At 34.7% G+C, this 12199-nt stretch overlaps 1 protein-coding gene across 6 annotated transcripts in view; it reads right to left on the bottom strand.

Annotated features, from left to right (window-relative positions):
* Window positions 1-12199, bottom strand: part of LOC137618710 (ketosamine-3-kinase-like) — a 504853-nt gene that overhangs the window by 10803 nt on the left and 481851 nt on the right. The window contains exons 1-3 of one of the 6 annotated variants that reach the window (XR_011039815.1): window positions 7864-7946; window positions 3368-3548; window positions 2999-3129 (exon numbers count right to left, since the gene is read on the bottom strand). The exons of 1 other annotated variant lie outside the window; for it this stretch is intronic. The gene's annotated coding sequence lies outside the window, so the exon portion shown is untranslated. Of the gene's footprint in view, window positions 1-2998; window positions 3130-3367; window positions 3549-7049; window positions 7189-7838; window positions 7947-12199 lie in introns of those variants that run through there. 4 more of the 6 variants (XR_011039811.1, XR_011039809.1, XR_011039812.1 and 1 more) reach the window with 4 other exon arrangements.

The raw sequence follows: 12199 nt of genomic DNA, 5'->3' as shown, positions 1-12199 counted from the left end.
TATTCTTCTTTCAAGTCATCCTCGAGACCTGGAGGATGTGCAGGAGCATTGTCCATAACCAGAAGACATTTCATTGGCAAGCTCTTTTCAATGAGGTAAGCCTTAACCTGGGGGGCAAACACTTCGTTTATCCACTCAGTAAAGAATTGTCTTGTGACCCAAGATTTAGTGTTCGAGCGCCACATAACTGGTAGTGCACTTTTACAAATATTATTTCGTTTGAACACCCGGGGGTTGTCCGAGTGGTACACTAACAAGGGTTTGATCTTGCAATCGCCACTTGCATTTGCACACAGCAACAATGTTAGCCTATCTTTCATTGGCTTGTGACCTGGCATCTTCGTCTCGTCCTTGGTAATGTACGTATTGGCTGGCATTTTCTTCCAAAATAACCCAGTCTCATCACAATTAAAGACTTGTTGTGCGATCAAATTTTGTTCATTTATGTACCGATCAAATTCCCCCACGTATTTATCGGCTGCAATTTGATCCGAACTAGCTGCCTCCCCATGCCTAGTAACACGATGAATACCTGTTCTATTACGAAACTTTTCAAACCAACCCCTGCTCGCTTTAAATGTAAATGAATCACTTTCACTGGTACTCGGACTTTTCTTCACTAATTCTTCATAGATATGCAACGCTTTTTCACAAATGAACGCTTCACTAACACTTTCCCCGGCCAACTGTTTTTCTTTAATAAATATTAAAAGCAACTTTTCCATCTCCTCAATCACTTGTGGCCTTTGCTTAGTTACCGCCGTAACTCCCGTTGCAACATTCGCCTTCTTAATCATTTCTTTATGCTTTAAAAACGTAGAAATGGTCGACTTCGCCATTCCGTATTCTACCGCTAAATCGGACACTCGTACACCATTCTCATATTTCGCTATAATTTCCTTCTTCAACTCGATCGTTGTTCGCACTGTTTTCCTCTTCTCCTTCCCCTTAACACTCATTACTTTCTTGGGACTCATTATGAAAGCTAAAAAAGCAATTAAAAGCACTGAAAATCACTAAATCACAACGAATGCTGATCGCGCGTTGTCTGAGTGACGCTCTCGAGAGAACTGATGCTTCCCGAACAAGCGAGAGTGGCCGAGATGGCGCGATCATCACAAAGCCCATGCGGTCGTCACGTGTTCGGCTGGTCGAGTACCGAATTTTTGGTCGAGCACCGCAGCAAAAATTTCTCGAAAATTTTGGTCGAACTCCGAATTGTTCGAGTATAGAGTCGTTCGACTACCGAGGTATCACTGTATTTTCTAATTGAAAATGTCTCTGAAACTACTTGCAAATTATCTATCACTGCTTCTCACTCTCCTGAAGAGAGAGAAAAGTCAAATGGCCAGCAAGGGGAAAGAAAGCCAGTGACCTTTATTACTACTGGTTGTGCCTGAGCTGGTTCATGTAAGAATAGAGCATAGGCGGCAGGTGGACGAGCTCCTATCGAAGAATCCTCCCACAGGCGACTCACCAGACAACCCGAGGAGAGAAAGGAGTGATGGAATGCCTGTCCTTGGCTGAAGAGAATCCTTGCCAACAACCTCGTGAGCAAGATGTGGCATCTCCAATGGTTCTTTGATTGCTAAGAATAGATTTGAAAAGGCACATTCCAAACTCTAACTTGCAACCAAGTTGGAAGGTCTTGGCATCTGGGAAAACTCTGTCATGGATCTATGAGTGAGGGCAGATCTATACTAAGGAGCAATAGAGGTCCGTTAGGCAATCTCGAGTGATGGCGTCACCGAAGACTCTATGGAACGTCCAGCATCAGGAAAGAGATGAGGGGCAGCTTCCCACATTCCAACCAGCTGTACTTGGGACAACTGCATAAGCTCTTGTACCTCATACTGAAAACCCTTCCAGGGGGTTGGGTTTTAAATCCACAAAACCTTGCACAGGAATAGGTCAAAGTCTCGAAAGACTTTGCCAGATCGGTCATTCTGTGTTTGCCCTTTTACTCCTTTCTTGGAAGGAACAGGTAACAACAGGAGGTACCTGTCGACTCTAAAGTTACGATTACCTGTAAAATAAGTGGAAGTCTCAATATTGTGGTTTTTGGTGGTGGGATTCCTGATCGAAGTTACTAATCTTAAGGTTTGTCATAGCAACATTTTTTAAAATGTTCCATCTTTATTTTTTTTTCTTAAATGATAAAATAGTTTGTGGTATAGTATCTGTGGGTGGTGTACAAATGGAGCACTCGTAATGTTAGGGACAAAATTGGGATTCCAAGTTTGTGTGAAGAAGTGAGACTCAAAAGTAAAAGGCATTCATTGTATGATCCATTGTTAGCCAGTAACCTCAAAAACACTTCCAACTATGCTAGGGAAGGTTTTGGATCAAACTATTCAAGCAGTGAATTTTGTCATTGGAACAGCTCTCAACTCCCAACTTTTCAAACAATGATGTACCAATATGGATGCAGCCAATCAACTGATTTTTTTTTTCACACAAATAATCAATAGTTGGCAAAGGAAAATATAACCGAGTGAATACAGTATTTAATCTTACAGATGAACTCAAATTGATGTTTGACAAAGATGTGCAAATCTTTTGCCTTACTTAATGATTCGGAATGAATTATGCGTCTCGCCTATTTAGTTGATATTTTTGAGCAGCTGAATCTTCAGATGCAAGGAAGGAATACAAACATAATAAAATTCATAGATGCCTTGAAAGCTTTAACGAAAAAGATGGAAAATGGGAAGAGGAAGGTCAATGTAAGAAATGTATCAGCCTTTGATCAAATGTCATCCGTGTATGTTGTTTGTGGAGAAGACAAGGTGCAAAGAATGAAACTTCTCAGCATTTGATGACATTAGAAAGTGATTCCAGCTGATATATTACTGAAATCATTGATGATGAACTGGATTTAGTCAGTTAAACCATTAGAAATATCAGTTGAAAAATATTCCTGATGATTGAAAAGATGAATTTCTGGAGTTTTAGTACTGATCAGGAGTAACAGAGAAATCCATTACATAATTCCTACCTAAACGTGGCAGGAAGAGCTATCCGTGCACTGCTTCCCTTTGTGTAGACATGTCTTTGTGGGACAGGCTTTTCAAGTCCTTTGCAAATCCTGTTTTATTAAACTGATGCCATCCTTTGTTATTGGCGTCTCTGAAAAATCCAATAACGAAGAGTCAGAGTAAAGAAAAGAGATTCTAAACCAGAGAAGATTTTGGTTCCATCTGCATGAAAAACATTATGTGGCATTTTAATTCTGGATTTTCAGGAACATATCTATGATCTTTAGAGAATGCAAGTATGTGCAGATAAAATGTTACACCTAACTTGAGAAGGAAATCAGAGCTTGAGAATGTGTACAGTTACAGAAATAAGACCCAGTGATACTCACATGCTGATACTGGCAAGAGTCCAGACAGGAGATGGTGTGACGTTCGGTTCACAATTGAGAAGTAGTTCTAGGAGGTTAGACTAGACCAAGCTTCTATGTGACCCGAGGCCATCGGCAGCAGCTTCCATGTCGTGTCGAGGCTTGTTTCCTTTCTGCTCTTGATAAACATTGAATTGGTTCCCTGGAGAATAAAAATAAGAATCAAAACATAATGTAATAAGGATAATCTGGTTAGATTGGATTAGAGAATTGGGGCTTGGGAAGCCTTCAAGCAGACGTGTAACATGTGGGAAAACCCCATAGTTGCAGTATGAAGGACAAGCAGAGAGGTTGGAGAGCCAGATGCAAGAAAGGAAGTGGGAATGGAGGTACTGTATAGCAGAAGGTTAAAAAGGATGCCTACAGTGAACCACTTGTAGTGTGCTGGTGGCACTATTCTCTCAGGATGATATACTGTATACAACATTAAAAAAAAAGGACAAAAACATATTTTATGATGTGGAAAACTAAAAAGACACAGGGAAGACAGGAATAGGAAAGGAAACCAGTTGATCGGAATCCACCAACAGTTGTCCACGAAACAACGTAATGTTTGAAGGCAAATGTTTGAAAGTGAGGTTTGAACAAAGTTTGAAAGCGAAATTTGAACATACAGTTTGAAAGCGAAGTTTGAACATGTAGTTTGAACGTAATGTTTAAAAGCAAGGTTTGAACGTAAAGTTTGAAAAAGAGCTGAGAACATAAAGTTTGAAATGGAGGTTTGAATGTAGTGTTTGAAAGCAAGGTTAGAACAATGTTTGAAAGCGAGGTTTGAATGTAAAGTTTGAAAGCGAGGTTTGAATGTAGTGCTTGAAGGCAAGGTTAGAAAGTTATGTTTGAAAGCAAGATTTGAACATACAATTTGAAAGTGAAGTTTGAACCTAAGTTTGAAAGTGAGGCTTGAACTTCAAGTTTGAGAGCCAGGTTTGAACCTAATGTTTGTAAGCGAGGCTTGAACATGTTAGTAAGCGAGGTTTGAAAATAAAGTTTGCAAGCGAGGTTTGAACGTAAAACTTGAGCGAGATTTGAACCTAATGTTTGAAAGTGAGATTTGAATGTAAAGTTTGGAAAAGACGTTTGAACGTAAAGTTCGAAAGCGAGGTTTAAACAAAGTTTGAAAGCAAGGTATAAACGTAATGATTGAAAGCGAAATTTGAACATAATGTTTGAAAGCAAAATTTGAACATACAGTTTGAATATAATTTGAACCCGAGGTTTGAACATGTTTGAAAGCAAGGTTAGAACATAAAGTTTGAAAGTGATGTTTGAACGCGGTGTTCAAAAGCAAGGTTAGACCAATGTTTCAAAGTGAGGATGGAATGTAAAGTCTGAAAGCGAGGTTTGAACGTAATGTTTGAGGGCGAGGTTTGAACGCGAAATTTGAGCATTCAGTTTGAAAACGAGGCTTGAACGTAATGTTTGAAAGCAAGGTTTGAACCTAATGCTTGAGAGCGAGATTTAAACCTAATGTTTGATAGCAAGGATTGAACATAGTGTTTGTAAGCAAGGTTTGAACATAGTGTTTGAAAGCGAGGTTTGAACGTAGTGTTTGATAGCTAGGTTTGAACCAAATGTTTGAGAGATTTCAACCTGTTTGATAGCGAGGTTTGAATATAGGGTTTGAATGTAGAGTTTGAACATAGTTTGAGAGAGATTTGAGTGTAGTGTTTGAAAGCAAAGTTTGAACATAGTGTTAAGAGCAAGGTTTGAGCGTAGTGTTTGATAGCGAGGTTTGAACGTAGTGTTTGATAGCGAGGTTTGAAAGTAGTGTCTAAGAGCGAGGTTTGAACGTAGTGTTTGAGAGCGAGGTTTGAACGTAGTGGTTGGGATCAAGGTTTGAACCTAATGTTTGAGAGAGATTTGAACCTAATGATTGATGGCGAGGTTTGAACGTAGGGTTTGAATGTAGAGTTTGAACCTAGTGTTTGAGAGCAAGGTTTGAACCTGGTGTTTGACAGCGAAGTTTGAACATAGTGTTTGAGAGCAAGGTTTGTACGTAAAGTTTGAAAGAGAGGTCTAAACGTAATGTCCGAGCTAAGTTTGAATGTAATGTTTGAGCAAGATTTGAACGTACTGTTTGAGTGCAAAGTTTGAATGTAATATTTGAAGGTACGGTCTGAAAGTAAAGTTTGAAGATAAGGTTTGAACAAAATTTGAAAGTGCGGTTTGAACGTTGTAATTGGAAGCGAGGTTTGAACGTAAAGTTTGAAAGCAAAGTTTGAACGTAATATTTTAAACCAAAGTTTGAGCATACAGTTTGAAAGCAAAATTTGAACGTACTTTGAAAGCAAGGTTTGAATGTAGTTTGAAAGTGAGGTTAGACCGTAAAGTTTGTAAATCAGGTTTGAATGTGAAGTTTGAAAATGAAGTCTGAATGTGAAATTTGGAAGTGAAGCTTAAATGTGAGGTTCGAAATGCATCACATTTAAGAAAGGGAAAGAGAAAGGGAAAGGGAAAGGGAAAGGGAAAGGGAAAGGGAAAGGGAAAGAGAAAGGGAAAGGGAAAAGGTAAGGGAAAGGGAAAGGGAAAGGGAAAGGGAAAGGGAAAGGGAAAGGGAAAGGGAAAGAGAAAGGGAACGGGAAAGGTTAAGGGAAAGGGAAAGGGAAAGAGAAAGGGAAAAGGGAAAGGGAAAGAGAAAGAGAAAGGGAAAGGGTAAGGGAAAGGGAAAGGTACATTCTGGAAATTTTGGAAATTTTTGTAAAGTTATAACTTCATGAAACAAAGTACTCGTCTATTTGAGAGTATAGTACAGTATAACAAGGATACTCGAGTATTATATTTATTTACGGATAAGTCCTCCAATTTCATCGTATTTTCTGCCTATTGAATAACTGTATAGAATATTAATTGCATTGTTCGCTGAACTTTTCATCTCATTTAACAAAGATCAGTAAAGGCCTTTATGCTTGCGTCCCAACAATGACAGTTGGACAGTGAGAGCCTCCTGGTGGTGGTGACTAGTGATGGCAGCAAGAGTGATTGGTGTACGAGTAACGAGAAAATAGTCGTACGTGCAAAAAGATTTCTTTTAAGTAGTGTGTACTAGAAAAAATAAGAAAGGAAGAAAATTGGGTGCAGAGATAAGAAAATTTGGGAAGTCTTGTAACAGTAATACTGGTGGGAGTTGGGAAGCGAATAGGAACTAGATTTCACATATGATACGAGAATGGATCCAAATACATTTAATAATCTCATCTCAAAACTGGATATTTCTGCTGAAGCCCCATTACAGGAAACATTCCTTTTCCTGTTAACAAGATGCAACTATGCACCACTTCAATACAATAAAAGGATTTCCGGGGTCAGCCATTATCAGCGGATATATTAGGGTACATCTCACTATTCATTTGCACCAATGATAAACGTCTTTTTTGTTTAAATTGGGATTTTCCTGTTATAAAAGTATTTTATTTATTAAAAAATGTTGTTCTGACCAGAACTATAATAAAATAAAACCAATTTGTCTTGTCTATACAGAATTGGTGATAAAACCTAACTTCATACTTAAGGCAACGATTTTATCAAACTCATCTCCCCAATCTTTATCCACAAGGTACAAGTCTCGTTGCTTTGGTAAAAATTCCCCAAATTTGATAAAAACTTTACAGATCTTTGTTCGCTGCTTCTACGCTTCTGACGTCACCTTAAAGTTCATTGTGTGGACGGAGCCTCAGAGTTTTGTATTTTTCTCTTAATTACAACATTTTCTACAGACAACAGAAGACACAGCCTACGATGTATTCTGTTTTGAAATGCTGTACCCGACACAGGTGGGGGGGGGGGGGAAGGTTATGACCTCAGTAAGGTTAGGTGGAGGTACCTTAGGCCAGGACACATCCCATTGATGTCATTGCAAATAAAACAACGGCAAAGGCAGTCGTTTAAAGCATAGGATAAGATTACGTCTAGAATGCAAAGATCCTTGAATAATGCATACAGGGCAGAATTCATGGAGTACTGTCAATAGTGCAAACCTCCTAATTTATATTTTCCTTCAGGACAAATTTCCTTGAGGAACAAATTGTTTTTCCTTCTGTTTGCAATTAATTTCAAGTTTATTTAAAGCATAAATAAAGAGGATTTTCCTGTTTTCCTTCCAACTAAACCACCGGTTCCCACCACGTGTCAGTTGGGAAGGGACAATGGCAGAACGGTTCATTTGCCGATATTTAATGAAGGAAAAGTTTTTGTCCTATTAGAAATTTTGTCCTGTATTAAACTAAAACTATAATTCTACCTAAATAGACCATATTTTGACCTTTATACAACATGAGGACTAAAAGAAGCCTGGATTATGAATGACTTTACTGAAGTAGGCACAGAATGAAGCACACCAGAGCTCTCCTAAGTCGGTTCACATTCGACATTTTACAGATAATTTCTGAGTTTGTCACCTCTAATTATAGGTTAACTTAACAATAAAGTTACAAACCTTAGTTTAAAACACTAATACTTACAGCAAAGTCTCTTAAAACGCACAAAAATATATAAAACTTGTGGACTGACGAAGATATTGTGTATAGTGTTACCACTAGATCAGCCATATTGTTAATGAAATGAAATCCCTAAACAAACTAAATAGATATCAAATTTCCCTAAAATAAGAGCCAATTTCCCCCTAGCATTCTTCAACATGGTCTAAAATACGTGTTACATATATCTTATATTTACAATGTGCTATGTAATTTTCTTCAGGAATTTTTGCAACCATAAACAATACAATTTTGCTTAAATCTTCGTAATAATTTCCAAAACTTGTCCTCGAAATCCCCAGATTTTCCTTATTTGGGGACAATTTCCCCAGAAGCAGACGCCATGACACAAGACCTTAAAGGAATCTAGATGTCAACAAGCCTAAATACAAAATATCATATGATTATTTGACAACGTCTTTGATATTGACTTGATTAGAAATTTGGGTTAAATTTTGGGTTTTTAATTCTATGGCTGAGTTCCAACTCTTTGCTTGCAGGATATTGGGATCTGATCTATTTGTTTTAGTAATATATATTATCTGTAGTTTCACAAACAATTGCCATAACTTAGAGCCTTAAAATCAGAAGGAAAATATTATAGTTGGAATTATGAAATCTTCATGATTCTGATATAAATGACTTCAATGAAAGTATGTTCTAGTAATCACACACTTCTCTGAGTTTGAACAGATACTCTCTCTCTCTCTCTCTCTCTCTCTCTCTCTCTCTCTCTCTCTCTCTCTCTCTCTCTCTCTCTCTCTCTCTCTCTCTCTCTCTCTCTTCAAGAGATACTGTTAATCCCTGGTCCTACCACCCATGGAAACCTTGTGTCCCACATCCTACAGCAAGATCTATCTGTCGTGAATATCCTTAAGTGCCCAGAGTATATCAAAGACGGAACATAATTCTCCTTCAATTGTCACATCCACATTAATAATCATCGAAACATTTAAAAAACAACTTAGAATTAAACCTTCTTCAGTTTCTTCTTGAGACTTTAATGTTTCTGAGGATTTCCAGATGAATGAATTGATGTCCCCACTATTTTATTTTGCATAATTTATCAAAATCATTAGTTTGAGAATTGCTTTACTTATCTTTTCGGGAAGAATTTAATAAAGAAAATGTTGTGTAATTTAAAAGATATTTTAATACTGTTAAGGAAAAGTCTATTTATCCTAATATTTTTGTTATATGTCTTTCGCTGCATATTATCTACTCGTTTCCTTCTGTAGATTTTATTAAAGATTCTGCTCATCATCATCATCACATGATGTCACATTAATGTTCAAAGTTGAGCACATTCTGTTGTTGTTGTTGTTGTCGAAATCTGTTGATCAGAAACACCATTTGTTGTTGTTGTTGTTGTTGTTGTCGAAATCTGTTGATCAGAAACACCATTTGTTGTTGTTGTTGTAGAAATCCCTCGTTGATATTTCACGAAAAGTTGATTCATAGACAAATCCTTTGTGGGTTTCTATTGCATGAAACGTAACAAGTGTGACCTTAGCGAGTATCTGCGTGAAACGTATTTATACAGAAATCTAGTTTTCTTTACTTGAATTTGTTTTATAATTTATGAATGATGTATTAAGAGTCTATTTTATCTAAGAATGACTTATTATAAATATGGGACTGCAGATTATATCACCTTCTTTTTCGAGGATTATAGTTTTTTATTTCATTGCGAGAATCCTATTCCTTGTAATACATATATATATATATATATATATATATATATATATATATATATATATATATATATATATATATATATAATTTATATATATATATATATATATATATATATATGTATATATATATATATATATATATATATATATATATATATATATATATATATATATACACACACACATATATATATATATATATATATATATATATATATATATTTATATATATATATATATAAATATATATATATATATATATATATATATATGTATATATATATACATATATATATATATATATATATATATATATATATATATTAATATATATATATATATATATATATATATATATATATATATATATATATAAATATATATATATATATATATATATATATATATATATATATATATATATATATATATATATATTTATTTATTTATTTATTTATATATATAAATATGTATATATATATATATATATATATATATATATACATATATATATATATGTATATATATATATATATATATATATATATATATATATATATATATATATATATATATATATATATATATAACAAATGCAGTCGTTTATAGTACTGTATACTGCAGAACAAAGGCCTCAGATATGTCCTTATTCATGTTTGAGGTTTGGACAATTTTAATCACCCCGCTGGCTAGTGCAGATTGGTGATGGTGGGAGACTTTTGTCTGATCACTCACAGTAGACCAACCTAGTATTGGTAACCCAGACAATTTAAATTAGAAATGATAATTGTTGGCAAATTTTGATATCAAAATTTTATTCTTCATAAAACATCAAGAAGAGAATTGCAAGCAAAATCACTTAGATAAAATAATAGATTTTGAGTATTTTGATCCATAATAATAATAATTGTTTTTATTCAAATGTAAAAAGAGAATTGATGAAGGTGTTTTCCTTCTAAGATTTGGCAAAAGAAGACGATTCTTCTGTTTCAGATTTTACCAGACAACTTTAGCAAAATACCTTTTAAATTTAATTACTTTTACAAATAAGTAAAGTATTTAACCATTTTCAACATACATATAAAATATTTTTTTATATTTTTAGTATATAATGATTGAAGTTATTTTCATAGGTTAAAAATTAAAGTCAAAATGATTATTATATACTGGGCAAGACTTATAAAATGAGTTTCTAACTACTCAATTTAAACGTATTTGTTTTTATATAATTGGTTGTTGTAGCTCAATTACTTTATTCCTTTCTTTTCTATATTCCTGGCAAAATAATAAAAAATGTATCAAATCTTCCTCCTCATTTTCACAAAAATTACAGTTTACATTCCCCCCATTGTGTCTATTTATAATATTTAGTTTTATCGTATTAGTTCTTGCTCTAAAAAATATCACTGAAGCAAATGTATTGTCATAAATTAACTCTTCTTTAATTTCTTTCTTCCACGTTCTATATATTTCTAAGCTCACTTTACTTTCTATTTCTTCTTTCCACTTTTCAGTATCCCACTTTCTGGTTTCCGTTTTTATTTCTGCCTTGTTCATTCTTCTTATTTGTCTTATGCCTAAACTTAATTCTTCCAAATACTTTGCAGGTTGTTTCCACCATCTTCCTTCTTTTTCTTGAATATCCTGGCTAATTATTTTCAGTATTTCCTTCTTTCCATTCAGGGTACGATTTAAGTACTGCAGCTTCCCATCCATCACCCTTGCTTTCATAGAAGATGCACCTATCTCCCCTCTTAGAGTAGTATTAGCTGTGCTTTTTGTGGCACCTAAAATCTTCCTGTATACCCCATTCTCTATTCTTTGTAGTTTCTCTATTTCAATTTCTGTTAGATTTATAACACTTGTTCCATACAAAATAGATGGTAAAGCAATACTTTTCCAGAACGTTTTTCCTATCATCACTTTACTGCAATTTTTCTCTATGACTGAATATGTTAGATTAGCTCATTTCTGTGCCTTTTCTATCATTACCCTTTTCTGAGTTTTAAATATATTCCTACTATTGTCTAGCTTTATTCCTAAGTATGTTAAACTTTCTACTACTTTGATTCCCTCTATGTTATCTGGCTTTTCTTTCATATTGTGAATCATAATATTACTCTTTTCTTTATTAATTTCCAACCCACATTTTTTACTAGTTTCTACTAATATCTGGATGTTACGCTTTGCATTATGTATATCCTGTGCAATTATTAAGGCATCATCTGCAAAAAATAATGATTCTATCTTTATTAATTGATCTCTGAAACCGTTTCCTTCCTCTTCTATTTTCTTCATGACAATATAGGTAATTGGTTTAAAAAGTGAAGTTGATCCTGTGCAACCTTGTTTAATTCCACGTGTAACCTCCATTTCTTGTTCTATACCTTCTCCTAAGTCAATGCCCGTAGTATCTCCTTGATAAATAATTGCAATTGCACTTATGATTCTTGACTTCTTCCACATAATTGGTTTTTCTTTTTTCGTCCAACTCATTTTGATAACATTTCTGTAAGGTTTCAAGACATATTTTGCTTTTTCCTTTTGCCTTATAGAGCTCGGGTTTTAGGCCACCTGGCCCTGCCGCTTTTTTCGCCTTTAGTTTTCCCAGGCAATTCTTTACT

The sequence above is a fragment of the Palaemon carinicauda genome, chromosome 25 (genome assembly GCF_036898095.1).
Source record: "Palaemon carinicauda isolate YSFRI2023 chromosome 25, ASM3689809v2, whole genome shotgun sequence".
Classification (NCBI taxonomy): Eukaryota; Metazoa; Arthropoda; class Malacostraca; order Decapoda; family Palaemonidae; genus Palaemon; species Palaemon carinicauda.
This window is presented reverse-complemented; position numbering and strand designations above follow the sequence as displayed.